Consider the following 17,161-nt stretch of genomic DNA (forward strand, 5'->3'; position numbering starts at 1 on the left):
TAGATAATTAAAGGAAATTAAATAACCTTTTAAAAGGAAAGAATATGGAATCAGTCTTTTTTTTCATTCCTTCGTTTATAAAGCACAAAGAAATCCTCATAATAAAGAGCTCATGTTCATAACATAATTGATTGGAAAATATCAGGCCCGTTCATGATGCAACCGATTTAATAGGAATTGACTTGACAAGGTGTGGCAAAGAGGCTTCCAACTTCTCAGCCTTAGCCAAGTTCTGAATCACTCAACCAACTATTTCATCAAACAACGATTGGACCCCATTAAAATCCCTACTTTGGTTCAAACCATCAAACACATAACATAACAATCATCACTTGGTGAATACCAAGATTGACTCTTAGTCCACCGAAACAAACGCAAACATGAGTTACCATCATTAATGACCTTCAAGGCTTGAGTAACGTCATGTTTTGTACAAACTTTACTTTGTCCAATTGGGCACCATGTTCAATTCTTGCAATCCCCCGTCTTTTTTCTTCTTCTTCAAAATATCAAGTAATAAAAATCTATACTTACTTAAAACAATCCATCGGAATCACTATTCCTAAAAAAGGTTTCAATCCTGACCATTGATTTAAATTGTTTTGTTTATTCTGATTCAATCTTTGCCTTTGGTTTATAGCAGATTGTTGGCCCCACCCTAATATTTCTCCCACGTTTCTTTTGTCATTTCATCATTTGTTTATGGGTTAGGTTGATAGTACCTGATGTCTGTAAGTGCAGTGGGTAAAATTTTGAAGGAGAAGAGTACCATCTTGAATTTGAATGGGGTATTCAATTTCAACTTCTAATCCAACGGCTGATTGTACTCTCATCACTCACTTTTCCTCTCATCACTCACTTTTCCTCTCATACCATACACTACCACCACCCACTCCACTCCCACTCCCATCAGAGGTGACAGAGGAACAAGCAACATAATAACAGAAACAAAATCAAATTTTTATTAATAAAAATTCAAACTTTACATAAAAAATCAAACTTTACAATAAAAATGGAAACTTTTACACGGCGTATTGATATTTACATAAAAATAAATCCATCTTCAGAGGCTTGCATGTCCGATTTGGTTGACAGGGAGATGATCTGGAAGGGAGAAGAAAGGGATTCAGTGAGTGCAAAAATTAAACGAACAAAATCAAGTAAAAATTTGATTTTTACTTACCTCAGCCTAAAATGTTCGATCCAGGTGCTTCTAGACTCGGATTTTGGTGAAAAAATTCTTGCTTGGATAGCTCAGAGCCTTGCATGTATCAAATCGTTGTAAAAATCTCTGATCTAGGTGCTTCTAAAATCGTTGCTTTGGTGGCCGTTGGGATGGGGCTGGGTTGGGGATTTTCGTGGTTCTTGGTGGGTTCTGGGTGGGTTGCGATGGTGGTTAGGAGTGGTGGTTTGGGGTTGCAGTTGTGGTTGCAGGAATAGAGAGGAGGAGAGAAAGAGAGAAGACGAGAGGAAGAGGAAGAGGAAGAAGAAGAGAAGAAGAAGAAGAGAGGAAGAGAGAAGGAGAAGTGAGAATGACGGCTAGGGTTTGATTTTCAGAATGAAGGAGAAGTTTTTATATGTGGTGACCGGTTGACCCGTTGGAGCCCCTGGTTTACCCGCTGGACCCGGTTTTGTGTCCATTTGGGCCTCTTTTGACCGGCCTGGCCGGTTTTTTTCCTCTTTGGACTCCTTTAATCAGCCCAAATTTTTTTTTAACTTTCAGCTCAAACATTAATATTTAAATTTTTTTTTTTTGAGATAAAGCACAACTTTTACTTTTGGTGTATGAAAATTGTCATTTACATAAAATGAAACCCTATATAATTAAGAGTTTAATGGAAATGCACTGACAGTGTAAAGTCATCTTTACACAGTCAACCAATCATATTCCATAAAATTGCCATGTCATTATCTTATTTATAATATAATTTAATAAATTTAAAACAAAAAATTCCAGTTCTCCTCTCCCTTTCAATCGTGTTTTCTCCCCAATTTCATGTTCTCCAAATTCTGCAACAGCACACCAGAGGAGAGGAACATATATCATTGCCATCTTGTATCTGGTAGTAATTCATTTTAATCAATCCAATCTCCTCTCCCTTTCATTCGTGTTTTCTCGACTGATCTCATTTTTTCTCATGTGATACTAATCTTTTTCGGTACAAAATATCAAATCTGAAATTGATTTTCTGCTGTGACTTGTGATCGGAAATGAGAGGGCCACACTATGGTTGCAAACCCCCAAAATCAATGGCAGACATCAATTAATTTTTTAATGGGTAGCAACTACTGAGAGTGAGCACAACATGATGGAGAAGATTGAGAAACAAAATGTGAAACAGAGGTAGAAAAACATAACAAGATCAAGAAGAAAAAGAATTAAATCAAGAAAGAGGAAGAGCACCAGAGCTAACAACAACCGGGAGTTCGTAATTTCACGGCGGCACAGTACAAGTTTTGTGACAGAGAAACATGCTCTGTTTTTGCCCTTTTATATTTTTAATCAAACAAAATCCTTTTAATAAATCTGATGTGGCCAAAAGGTAAAATTCTATTGGGTGACTGTGTAAACCATGTTTACACTGTCAGTGCACTCCCATTAAACTCTATAATTAAAGCTTGAATTATTTCTCACTATGTAGTATGTACAGGTTCTACAGAACGCCCAAGGCACTGAAAAATAAAATTTGAGATGCATGTAAGGAGACAAAATTTAGCTCATAATTTAGAGAAATTATACAACATTGAACTTGCGTTCAAGCTTTCTATGGCAACAATATTCCCATAATGTATTGCATTCCAGTCCTATTCCTTTTGGAAGAATGAGAGAACAAGATCTGTGTGCACAGAGAAGAGCTGTGTATCCACAAAAAGCTTCATGAAAGCCTGATCACGATAAGGGAATGAGTCAATGTAACTCTCCTTCAAAAGCAAGGATACCTTATCGTCATTGGATTCACTATTCCTAAGAAAGCTTTCAATCTTGGCCTTTGATTAAAATTGTTTTAGTTTTCCATTTTCAATCTTGGCCATTGGTATATAGCAGATTGGTGACCCCACCATAAATGTTGCTCCCACGCTTTTGTTCCCACTTTCCCCTTCGATGACCCATTTTTCCCCTTCGTGACCTAATTGCCTGTTTCTTTTTCCATTTTCCCCCTTCGATGGCCTAATCGATGATGTTTGTGATGAAGGAGTACAGTGTGTTGCAATCGTTTTCCTCTTCAAGTTTCGTACTTCGGATGATCTCACCGTCTGCGTTGGAGAAGGTTTTGTGGAAGGTGAAGACTGTGGGTTTCGGTTTGATTTCGCCAGAGATCGTCATATTTGGCAGGCTCTCTCACTGTATATTCTCTGATGTTTGGGAGCAGTTGATGAAAATCGTAGTTGTTACAATTTCGACGAAGGAGAAGCCAGTTTCTTTGATTACTCATTCCAGTGATTGTGATTGATGCATGATTTCATGATTGAAATTTTTCGCCAATGTTAAGCATTTCATAAGTGAGGTCAATTTCGTGTCAGGTCACAAAGAGCTGGATTAGGGTTAGGTTGTTCAAGGAGATTGGGGAAGTACCTACCATCTGTCGTCACAATGAGAGCACGATCAGAAAGGGGTGCTGTTTTTGGTATTATTTTGGATGATTAGTGATGCAGAATTTCGCCACCATGTCATGTACTTCTCCAATCGATTTTCGTAGTGCTTGAAATTTCATCACAGAGGTGTATATCTTTTCAAATATAATTCCACTATTATTATTTAATATAGGTATTTTTGTGAATATTTAATGTAGGAAGTTGAATAGTTTTTGACAATACAATTTTTTTACTTAAGTTTTTAATCTTATTAGTTAATATATTTATTACAAAGATAATTTGTTATTACTTAATGCATTATAATACTTGCAATCTTTACTAATGTATTTAATGTAATGGTTCAAGTGTGCTTTACTTATATATATAGAAGATTGAAAATCATTTGTGTAAGTAGTGTTTGGAATTGTAGTTGCCTAATTCTTACGGTTTGTTATTAAGTTGTTTAGGGTTGCATCCTTAACTTTTAATTTTAATTTTAATTATAACTCTGTCCTATACTTATTTTTTAAAATTCTAAGTGTTTAGTTATCTCTTTAAGTATATTTTTTGGTTCCAGTTATTTTAAAATGTTAATGCATTGTAATATTTGTTAGCAAACAAAATTTTCATAATACAAAAGGAAATTCGTATAACTTAATGGTAAGTAACTTTTCTATTCTTTGTAAGCTGGTGGTTGTGATTAAATTAGTAGTAAAGCTAGGCTAGCATTTTAACTTATTAGATTCAAATAGTTCAACTATTATTTGTCAGTATTTTTTTCATTCTTTTGAAGATTGGAATATATTTCCTTTTATTTGTCATAGTATTTAGAGTTTATATTATTTAGCTTTGGAATTCAAATTTGAAGTGAATGTTAGGTTTTTGTGAATGTTAGCCATATTGGTACCACCAATTTTGCGTAGGGGTTGAGAAGGGTTAAGTTTGAACACGACAGGGTTCGATGCATGTTCATCTGTGTAAGTTTCTTTTAAGCTAGGTTATCATTTGACTTGATTAGATTTAAGTAGTTTTTTTTTAGAACAAAATAGATTTTATTTATGAATAAGAAAAAACTCATGAGAACAATCCTCTCATGATGAATGGAAAAAACCTACTAAGCCTACAAAAATTTGGTGTCAAAAGAAACTCATGAGAAAGCCTCATTAAAACCTCCCTAGGAAAATAGATTTAAGTAGTTTAACTATTACTTTTAAGTATTTCTTGATTCACTTTGAAGATTGGAATATATTTACTATTATTTGTTGTTGTATTTTAGAATTTATATTATTTAGTTCTGTAATTCAAATTTGAAGTGAATGTTAGGTTTTTGAGAATGTTAGCCTAAGTGGTACGACTTATTTGGGTAGGGGTTGAGAAGGGTTAAGTTTGAAAACGACAGGGTTCGATGTCTGTTGATCTGTGTAAGTTACTTTTAAGTTAGGTTATCATTTGAGTTGATTAGATTTAAATAGTTTAACTATTATTTTTAAGTATTTCTTGATCCACTTTGAGGATTGGAATATATCTGCTATTATTTGTTGATGTATTTTAGAATTTATATTATTTAGTTCTATAATTCAAATTTGAAGTGCATGTTAGGTTTTTGAGAATGTTAGCCTAAGTGGTACGATTAATTTGGGTAGGGGTTGAGAAGGGTTAAGTTTGAACACGACAGGGTTCGATGCCTGTTCAGCTTTGTAAGTTACTTTTATGCTAGGTTATCATTTGACTTGATTAGATTTAAATAGTTTAACTATTATTTTTAAGTATTTATTGATCCACTTTGAGGATTGGAATATTTTTGCTATTATTTGTTGTGGTACTTTAGAGTTTATATTATTTAGTCCTGGAATTCAAATTTAAAGTGAATGTTAGGTTTTTGTGAATGTTAGCCTTAGTGGTACGACTAATTTGCGTAGGGGTTGAGAAGGGTTAAGTTTGAACATGACAGGGTTTGATGATTGTTGATCTCTGTAAGTTACTTTTAAGCTAGGTTATCATTTGACTTGATTAGATTTAAATAGTTTAACTATTATTTTTAAGTATTTCTTGATCCACTTTGAGGATTGGAATATATTTGCTATTATTTGTTGTGGTATTTTAGAGTTTATATTATTTAGTCCTGGAATTCAAATTTGAAGTGAATGTTAGTCTTAGTCGTACGACTAATTTGCGTAGGGGTTGAGAAGGGTTAAGTTTGAACACGACAGGGTTCGATGCCTGTTGATCTGTGTAAGTTACTTTTAAGCTAGGTTATCATTTGAGTTGATTTGATTTAAATAGTTAAAAAAATATTATTTTTGTGTATTTTTTTCATTCCTTTTGAAGATCGGAATTTATTTGTCTTAGTCTTTTAGAATTTATATTATTTAGTTCTGTAATTCAAATTTGAAGTGAATGTTAGGTTTTTGAGAATGTTAGCCTAAGTGGTACGACTAATTTGCATAGGGGTTGAGAAGGGTTAATTTTGAACACGACAAGGTTCGATGCCTGTTGATCTGTGTAAGTTACTTTTAAGCTAGATTATCATTTGACTTGATTATATTTAAGTAGTTGAACTATTATTTTTAAGTATTTCTTGATTCACTTTGAGGATTGAAATATATTTTAAGTTATATGACTTTGCATTTTAGACTTGATGTCAGCCGAGTGTAGGGGCATCTAACAGTGGTGGAAGGATTGGTCAGTTGGGTGCAGGGTGGTGTGACTTCTATGTGGATGATATCATCAATCATGACAATTATCTACAAGTTCATAGGATTGAGTTGTGGGAGTCATCTTTGGCTGATCACTACATCGTTTATGTGTACGATGTGTGATTTTGTTTTATGTTTTTAAGAATTGTGCTGCAGTACTTCTTTTTCATGATTTGAATTATTATTTGTATTTCAGTGTTTACATTAATTGTGGTGTTAAATACTAAATTTTATTTTGGTTGTCATTTTTTCTTAGTAATATTCTCTTTGTCCAAGTAGATAATGATATGTTGAGTATGCTATTGTTTTACTTAGGATTGAGGAATCATTGATGTTGAATTATATGTGTATTGGTTGAGATTATGTTCATTATTTATTATCTAGGACCAGCTTATACAGCATTTATACTAAGGCAGAATGGTAAAACAGTGGATGTCAATTTAAACATCCATCGTTTAGGGTAACTTATACATTACTCATCTTAAACCATTTGAGTTTATGTTTCGGTTAAACATCTTTTTAATTATAATTTAAGTTGTTGTATGTTTAAACAAAATCATTAAAGTGTAATTGTGTTTAACTTATGTAGATAGTCATAATTTAAATTATATCATTGATGCAGATATTAATGTTTATAATCAAATTGTTGTCACCTATGTTTAGTTTATGGCATTGTGAACATTTGAGGTTTTGAGTTGATTTGATTTATTAAAATTTGTTGTGTAAGTTAAGTAGGTAGAAGTAAGTAAAATGAATGAATACATATGATAAATTGAAAAGTTATTCGTCCGTGCATCGCACGGAAACGGGCCAAAAGCCTAGTTCATAACATTTGAAGCATTTTCAAACCGTAACAGGCATTAAGCCCCGTGTATTTTCACTCTTTCTTTGGAATTGTACAGTCACTTGATACACACACATAAATTACGGTGTATGACACTATGGTTCTTCCGGACTCATAGTTTATAGTTTATATTATACTAAAAATCTTCTCGATGCATGACTAGAGTACATCATACTATGATTCTTCTAGATCTGTTATACTATAGTTCTTATGGCCTTTTAGTTTATATATCATAATAATCAATATCTTCAAAAACATGTAGATTGGATAATTCAGATTTGCAGACGTTAACAAAATCTAAAATCAAATGTAAAAAAATGATATTCACTTGCTTAGTTCTTAAGGAGATGAAGAACAATCGCGCTAACAACGTGTTATGAATAAAGTTTAATCAAGTGATGGAAGATAGGAGAAGAGAGGAGTAAGAGGTAGAGAGAAACAAGAGTTGGAGAAAATATTGTGGAATGGGGGTTGGTTGCTTGATGCTTGTTTGATGCAACCTCTTCTATATTATATCATTAGTCAATGGGTCGAGTACATGGAGATAAGAATACATGGGTCAAGCTCATACAGTCATCCTATTCATAACAAACAAAACATTTTATATTAGTTTCAACTTGAAAGCATTTTCATGCAAAATGTTCCTCATGTAAGAGCTTTTTGCTATATAATTAATAAATATAGACTAAATATGTTTATTTTTCTCTAATTCCATGTGGGAGCCCTATATTCACAATCAAATTATAATGCGTATGTATATCTACTCTTAAATTATTTAAAAAGTATAAGAAAAGTATTAAAATTATAATAAAACATTTTCTATTAGTTTCAACTTGAAAGCATTTCATGCAAAATGTTCCTCCCCGTATGAGTTCTTTAATATGTAACTTAAACATAAATAAATATAAGCTATATTTGTTCATTTGTTCCAATTCCCGACAAAATTTCATATTTTTATATATATTTACCTTTAAAGTTGTGAAAAAAAATTCTAAAATTATATTGAAACTAGTGTTTTTTACCCGCGCGTTGCACGGGAAATTTATCTATTGTATTGATACATTGATTAATATTTTAAATTATAAAATATTTAAGATGCTGATAATTAATTACATTAATCATAATAAAGATGTAGATATTTAAAGAGTACAAATTCAGACACTCAATTTTAGTGTTTTGTAAGCATACACTGAATTAACTAATATAAAGATTTTGAAAAACACATAAGTTAATAAGCCAAAAGCTTTAAGTTTTGCATATGTGAGGTATAACTGAATTTTATTTGTGAAGATGTATACTCGTGTTGAATAAAAGGTAACGTTTTTGTGTTTTCGATATGTAACAATACATAAATATATAATTATTGTTTAAATTATTAAAAATACACTTAAGTTATAGAAAAATGATTTTTTTTAACTCGTACAAATTTTCATTTTTCATGTAAAATGTTCCTCCCAGTGAGATCTCGTAACTCTAATTTGTTAGCACTAAAAAATTTAGGTCATAACTTTACAATTTGACATGCTAAAAAAACTATTTGTTGAGATTCTTACCTGATGGAATTAAAAAAACTAACAAAGATAATCATTTAATAAAACAACTCCACAACACAAACAAAGTACCACAGACCTCGTGAAATCTCACATAATTTTTATGTATATTTACTCCTAAAATCATTAGAAAAACTATGAACAATTTACTTTAATCATATATGAAATGTTATTTTCTTATTATGTTTGACATTAAAGCATTTCCATGCTAAAATGTTCTTTCCCGTAGGAGCTTTTTGCCCTGTAAATTGAACAAAATAAAATAAAAATAGACTATATTATTATGTAGAACATATTTAATATGAAGTTACATTGTAAAATAGTGACATCTTATTAAAATTTATTTTTCTGTTAATTTTACATGAATTTTCATGTAAAATGTTTCTCCTCGTGGGAACTCTTAACCATATAGTTTAACTTAAACAAAAATACACTATATATGTATTAATGTTTTATAATCTCCGCAAGATACATTTTAATCATCAAATTACAACACCTTTATATTTATTTCCTTTTAAAACTTTCAAAAAGTTATGAAAACAGTAATGATATTATATTGATTTTTTATTTACAACTCATAGGAATTAGATTTCGACCTATGAGTTCAAACAATCACTTTTTATCCGTGCGTTGCACGAAGAACTTTCTCTTGTGCTTAAGACATGTTTAATACCATACTTTAGCAAATTTTTCAAATACTAAAAGACATACTTAATGAGACATATATAATGCTATATAATGCGTCCCTCTAATTTGATTTCCCTCTATTTATAGCTCATCTCGTTCTACATGAGTTTGAAAATTTAAGTAAACACACTTCTCTTAGGTGATAAATGGAAAATATATAGAAACAATCGTAGTCCGTAGCTAATGAGAAACTCTGCCGAATTCACCTATCAACCATCAAATCTCTGCGTGTCCATGGTAGCTCTGTGGACCCTCGGCACCAGATCAGCTCCATTTTCCTCGAATTAACATTAAATAAAAATAAGATAAATTAAGATAAAATTAAGAAATAAACAACTTAAATCATAATCAAATCTAAAATTTAAAATGGTATTAATTAAAGATAGATAAAAACTAGCAAAATCTAACAAATCACAATAAAAACTCATAAAATCATAAATTAAATAAAAAAATCCGAAAATTAAATATAAATACCATAAAAATTAATTTATACTCTAAAAGTAAATCAAAAGACCCACAGATAAAATCAAGAAATAAAAACTTAAATCCTAATCAAATTTAAAATTTAAAAAGGTGCTAATTAAAGATAATAAAAAGTAAAAACTATCAAAATCTAGCAAAAGGGAAGTTCTATTTAAAAATATTATAACTTATTTAAAAAATTATCTACCTATTTAAATACTTTGATATGAACTAAGATTTAAATAGGTTTTAAGGCCTTAAAAAATTCAACACAACCCAACCGATTTACATTCATATTTATAATTTTGATATGACATGTTTATATACAGATTTATGTTATTATATTAGCTTGTAAAGGTGTTGGCAAATTCCATTTAAATTTGTTGTTCTAATTTAATATTTTACTGTAAAACATATATTTAAATCATACCGGATTTTCAAGAATATCATGATAGATAATGAAAAAACTTTTAAGAGATGATAAACAATGCTTTTAAGATTTAAATTTGTTTATCTCAAACTTATTTACGTAAAAAATCAATGGAATGATTAATGTATTAAAATATGTGATTATCTAAGATATGTGATTAATGTATTAAAATAAAAGACCTACAATAGAAGAGAAACTATCTAACAAATTGGCACGTGGTCCCCGTATGATAGCTCAAGTGGTAGGAGCTAGGGGACATATAGATTAGGTAGGGGAGGTCCAGGGTTCGATTTGGAATTTTTTTTATGAGAATTAACGTGAGAACGACACGTCACTAAGAATTAACGTGAGAATGACACGTCACTAAATGAGCCTGATAGAAGTTCTTCTTTTCTAATATATATTGATATTGATATTGATTTATTGTTGTTAATGTATGTGCATCGTCAGTGTAAACTTTGTTTACACGGTCATCCAATTGAATTTCACCACATCAGCAAATATAATCTTGTTTCAATTAGAATTTAATGTGAAAGTTATTATTTCACCTACATGACATGTTGTGATTGGTTGTCAGTGTAAAACTGTTTTACACTGACAATGCATATCTATTAAACTCTATTATTATTTAGTAAAAAACTCCTACATGAGGAACATTTTGCATGAAAATACTTTCAAGTTGAAACTAATAGAAAATGTTTGAATATGATTTTAGTACTTCTTCCAGACTTTTAAATCATTTTAAGAGTAGATATACAGAAACATTTAAATTTTATTGTGAAAATAGAGATTCCACGGGGAAGAACATTTATATTAGAATATTTCAAAGTTGAAAATAACAAACAATAAAGAGTTTAAAGGATGTGCGCTGTCAGTGTAAAACAGTTTTACGGTGACAACCAATCACAACATGCCATGTAGCTGAAATAATAATTTTCACCTTAAATTTAAGGTGAAAGTATTTTCATACGGTCAGGTTTGTCAAAAAGAAAAACGGGTAGGCTGGTCAACAGAAGTTGGTCCCTAACACTCTCATGATCAGTAAGTGCTTTCTGGTCAACAGAAGTTGGTCCCTAACACTCTCAGGATCAGTAAGTGTTTTTTCCCTACCTGGATACCAGGGGCGGAGGTAGTGGAGTGACTCACTCATGCTGTGGTCACCCCCAAATTTACAAATTTTCTCACCAGTACTCTTAAAAAAATTGTTTCTAGCACCACCCTATTAGCCCAGTATGTATTATAGAGAGTAGAAGCCTATATTTTCGTGTCAGCTTAAGTCCCACACCACAAACTTATATTTCCCCTTCTTTCTTTTCTTTCTTCGTGGCCTCATTTCACTCTTAGTCTTTATTTATTTATCTTTTACCTAGTTTACACACATCACACTCAAATAAATTATCCTTTTTTTATGAAAGAAACCACTCGATAAGAAGAATAGACAAATGTCATAATTTTACTTCTCATATATCTATCACAATTTCACCAGCAAAGCTTTATATTGGGAGTTGGAAAACCCCATTTTTCACTTAATCTTTGAAGCTTATTATGAACATTTCAGCTTAAATACCCTATTTTTGTGGCACTTGTAAACACCCTTACTCGGTTACTCCCCTCTTTCACTTAACTTTGTTTGAAAATGCAATTGTTATTTGATTTCTCCCAGTTTGAATGGAAAACAACAAATCCCCTGTTATGCTTAAGGTATGCCAGGTAGTTTTAGTTTTGATCTCTATTTTCTTTGCGGGTAGTCTCTCCCCTTGTTGTTGTTGGTTTGTGGTTCTTAATCTGCGGCTTTTCAAGAATGGAAAGGCTTTGTGGGGTTGTGTCTGAATTTTTACTTGAGTAGGATTGTTGAGATCTTCATGTGTGGTTTGGCATCATATTTTCAACTGGTTTTAAATTTTTCATGCTTGGTAAAGAATGAATTAAGGATGTTCATAATTTTTTACTGATTTTTTACACATTCCTTATATGAGAAAAATATGAAATTTTCTAATAAATTACATTCCTTTATATCTTGGTCACCCTCATATTAAATTCCTGCCTACGCCCCTGCTGGATACCTAACAAAAATTAGAAAGCATAAATACAAACTACAGTATGTATATTAATATTAATGTAGAAATTAAATTATCTAACACATTAAGAACCATTTACAGAAACCACAAAAATTCCACATTGTCTCTTTCATGGCTTAATATAGGATATAATACAAACAATCATTTTATCAATATTTTCCTGCAAGAGAAAACAATAGTGGGGGAAAACCGAGGGGTCTCAAATTAACATCAACAAACATATACAATGCCAAAATATAAAATTTGGCTGGGAGACATCATTAAAAAAGAAATACTAAATATAGCATAGAAAGATCAAACTTTTAGTGAAATAAAAAACGGTTCATTCTAATTATTTGCAGTTTCAGAAACAAACTACCCAAAAGATATGAAATAGAGGCCTAGAAATGATTGTATATTTTATAAAATGCTCCTCTATGCAAGTACTCTTTGAGCTGCAAGCTTTATTAAGAGCAGTGAGTCAAACAACGGTGGCAGCTGGATATAGCTTCATAAACCAATCTCTCAATTACAACTTCAACAGTTTTTTTTTCTTCACCTTGACTTGCTATAGATCCAGTATATTTTTCGTACACCTCCTTCAGCTAATGAAAAAATCCAAAAGAAGCACTAAATAATATAATTGAAATACTCTTTTACATATTAGATATATTTAGTGTGGTGTGTGTGAAGCAGAAACCAAGACACAAACTGACATATTAAGCAAGCCGAAGGGCATTAAATAAATTTCTGGTGTCCAATATCGTACATAGATAGATTAAGTAGCTAATGGTTAGAATGTCCCCTTAGAACAGGATGACTAAAATAACCTGGAAGATGGTCATGAACATGCTACAATGTGGAAGAAAAATAAATAGGATGACTAATATGCTCCGAATCGGAATAAAACAAAAATGAAAGAAAATTAAGATTAAAAAAAATACCTATAAGAAATTGTCCCTCCATGTAAAGGAAATCATTCCCAGAAGTAAAGCAAAATGTCAGCGTAAAGAGCAGGTGAAAGAGAGAGCAAGGCAGCTTATAGAGTGAATGAAACGTAGCGTTTGGTAGACAAGTGAGAAGGGAACGGAACAGGACACATGGGTTCCGTTCTGTGTTTGTCGTATTTTTAAAATGGAACAAAACGGGACAAAAGGCTCCTGGAACGGGACACTTTGGTTCCCTGGAAAAGGGTAGAACGGAACAGAACACTCTCTTAAAACTTTTGCAAGTTAAAAAATACCCATAATTTATATTTGAAATTTTATGTATCTAAACAGTTTAAAATCACTTATAAAATTGAAAGCACTTATTATATTTGTAGACAAAGTTAAATAAAAATCTACTTTTTCAAAAAATCACTTAAAATAAAATCAATTATTTTTTTCAAAAGTAAAATCACTTTTTGTAAGCAATGATAAACGAGCCAATTAGAGTGCGTTTGATTCAACTTATTTTGGAAAAATCACTTTTTAATCAAAAAATCACTTTTTAATAAAAAAATCACTTTTAAAATAAAAAAAGTCACTTTTTTTAATCAAATATCACTTTATGTGTTTGTTTCAGCTGAAGCTGAAAACAGATTATTTGAAACAGTTACTTTAACTTATCATGAAAACCTATGATGATAGATGAGAGGAGATAAAAAAAGTGATTTTAATTAGAGTAATCAAACACGAATCAACTTAATTAAAATAAAATAAATTATTTTTTCAAAAGTAAAATCAGTTTTTGTAAGCAATGATAAACGAGCCAATTAGAATGCGTTTAATTCAACTTATTTTTGAAAAATCACTTTTTGTGTTTGTTTCGGCTGAAGCTAAAAACAAATTATTTGAAACAGTTACTTTAGCTTATAATGAAAATCTATGATGATAGATGAGGGGAGATAATAAAAAAGTGATTTTAATTAGAGTAGTCGAACACGAATCAACTTATGCTTTTCTCAAAATCTCTTAAACCCACGATTTTAGTCCCTGACGTTCACCAAACCCACGATTTTAGTCCCCCGCCAAATTTAATTACAAGAATGGTCCCTCACGTTTACCCCCGTTTGTAACGTTAGTCTTTCCGTCCAAATATTAACGGAGGATGCTTATCTGACAAGTCTTTGTATACGTGGCACTGCCATTGGGAGAGAGAGAGACATGCCTCTTCATCTCAGAAAAAAAAAAAAAAAAACCTCAAACCCAGAAATATGATGTTTTTCCGTTAATATTTGGACGGAAAGACTAACGTTGCAAACGGGTGTAAACGTGAGGGACCATTCTTGTAATTAAATTTGGTGGGGGACTAAAATCGTGGGTTTGGTGAACGTCAGGGACTAAAGTTGCAATTAAAATCTAAATAAACGGACTTAAAATAGCTTAAATAGATAATTAGGTTTCTGATTTTTTCAATAGCATACTGAAACAACTTAAACAATATATAAGTGATTATTTTAAAGAAATAAGTGATTATTTCATGAACTAAGCAATAACAAACGGTTTCTATGCAAAATGTTCAATTGAGTTCAATTTGTTTTCCTCAATCAAATATTAAACATGCAGGGTTATATATGTAATTAAAATTATAATTCTGTTCTATTGACTTGAAGTTACCAAACACAACACATAAAACATTATTGTCCTGTTCTGTCCCGTTCCGTTCTGTTCTGTCATGTTCCGTTCCGTCACCAAACACTATCTTTTAGGAATAGAAGGAGAATTTCAATTTCCATTGATTTTCAGCCAAGGCCAAGCAAGGAAAGAAATTAAAAGTGAAACATGCATCTCCATAAAATTAGCGATATGCAGATAACAATACCGCTGATAAGTAGGGGATTTTAAAATAATCAGTCAAGTACTCAATTCATTATTATTATCATACTTCTTGAAGATTGAAAAAATGAAATTTTGAAAAAATTCAGCAGCTAATCAGGCAACTAATCAGCTGATCAATTATCAATGAGCTAAAAAAATGAAAAAGGAAGAAATTAAAAATACTTCTTGAAGATACCTGAGAAATCTTCTATCAAAGCAATTTCACCACACCCAGATCAGAAACACCCAGATCAGAAGAACGACGATACGTTGTTGCTATTCAGTTAGTGTTCAAGAGCTTGTGGTCTGCCCTGTGCAATGAGCATTCCATGCGATCCCTTCATATATGTGTTATGCAAACAAAAACAAAACAACCACGTAAGTAATATGAACTAATAATACACTTTCATTCATTCACGGATATATTGACATTATTTATAAGTGTTTGGTTGAGAAAATGTAGATTTAATGAAATCCTTCTTGACAGAAAATATTAACAATGGAATTCAAGTTTTAGTACTGACAGAAAAAATTCAGTTAAAGACAAAAAAAATCAGCCTAGCTTGCCCAAAGGGTCAACATCCTCACCTCATGATGGGTTGATGTACAAATATCTGCCTTCTTCTTTTCAAAAACACCATTTCTCTGCATGCCCCCAAAACGTGAACCAAAGAATGAACATTTGAAACGAAAAAGGCAAGAAATTTGCAATGAAAAAAAAAGTATTACCTTGAACACTTACACATGAATGACTGTCTTCATTAAACCAAAAATCCTTATGTATCATAGAGATAGAGCTCGGCAGAGAAATCTTGAGGCATTCACTACATTTTTTTTTATAAGCCATGAACTTTATATTGAAAAGAAGCACAAGTGAGGCATTCATTACATGACCTGATTTTCCATCAGAAAAGAAAATCATGGGAAAAATATTAGTAATAACATATTTAAAAACATGTCAATCAGCATTAATAACAAATTTATTTTGGTACATACATTAATAACATATTTAATAACACATCAATCAGCATTCAATAAATTTATTTCAATTTTGAAAAATTTACGAATTCCATCCTTGACCCAGGGCCGTGGAGAGCCTTAGGCCAAATAAGCTATGCCCTAAGGCCCCCACCCCAAAAGATACTTACTTAGGCCCCAAAAAAAATTTACTTAGGCCTACAAAAAATAGTTACTAATTATTAACAAACTTTAGCTAACTAAAATATAAAAAATGTGTGAAAACATGATAGTATAATTATGTATAGATAATATTGATAATTGTGAAAACGTGATGGAACAACTACCTATAGATAATATTGACAACTGTGAAAATGTGATACAACCACCTAAATTAAAATTGTTTGATTATTAAACTTTAGATAAATGATTTTGCAACTATAAAGTATTAAGTCTCTTTAAAATTCTCATAAAAAAACTCACTTTAGCATTTTCGCCTTAGGCCCCGAAATTTCTGTACACGGCCCTGCCTTGACCTTGAGGTTGATGTGTGAGACCTGATCGGTGGGCTTGTCTTCCTCGTTGTTGATAACGCCGACGGACATCTTCAAACACTACGATGGAACACAAAATCAACGCTGATTTTTGCTTCTGCCAGTGCTGACAAAACTTATGCTATGTACTTGGTGTGCTTGGTGCGAGCGCATGAGACAGGCGATTCATATTGAGGCTTGGAGCGATTCTTTTTTCTAAAATATATAGATAGATTCAATATAAAATTATTGATAGTGAAGATATGAGTATAAGTTGTGATCCCTCCTCTTAATTAAATTCAAATTCAAAATTAATTTGTCATCCATATCTATATCTAATTATCAGATTTCATCTAGTGAACTAAATACAAATATAAGTCATATCTAAAAATATAGTTTATCATAATCTTAATATTTTAGTTATATGGAGATAAATATTTATCATGCACATGACTAAAATGTTAATTCTTTAAAAAGCTTTAAGATATTTTATTTTTGGAGAAAATTTAGATTAAGAAACCCAAAAGACCCAAACTACCTTAACCCTATATATATAAACCATACCCTATAC

The 17,161-nt window shown here is 31.4% G+C and overlaps 1 long non-coding RNA gene across 1 annotated transcript; it reads right to left on the reverse strand.

The window, feature by feature from the left end:
• Window positions 1-939: 939 nt before the first annotated feature.
• LOC130723568 (uncharacterized) lies at window positions 940-1,628 on the reverse strand. Its single transcript, XR_009014305.1, has 2 exons — window positions 1,184-1,628; window positions 940-1,104 (listed from the first exon to the last, which is right to left on the reverse strand). It is a non-coding gene; the product is annotated as an uncharacterized LOC130723568 (long non-coding RNA).
• Window positions 1,629-17,161: the final 15,533 nt, after the last annotated feature.

This window comes from Lotus japonicus, chromosome 6 (assembly GCF_012489685.1).
Source record: "Lotus japonicus ecotype B-129 chromosome 6, LjGifu_v1.2".
NCBI lineage: Eukaryota > Viridiplantae > Streptophyta > Magnoliopsida > Fabales > Fabaceae > Lotus > Lotus japonicus.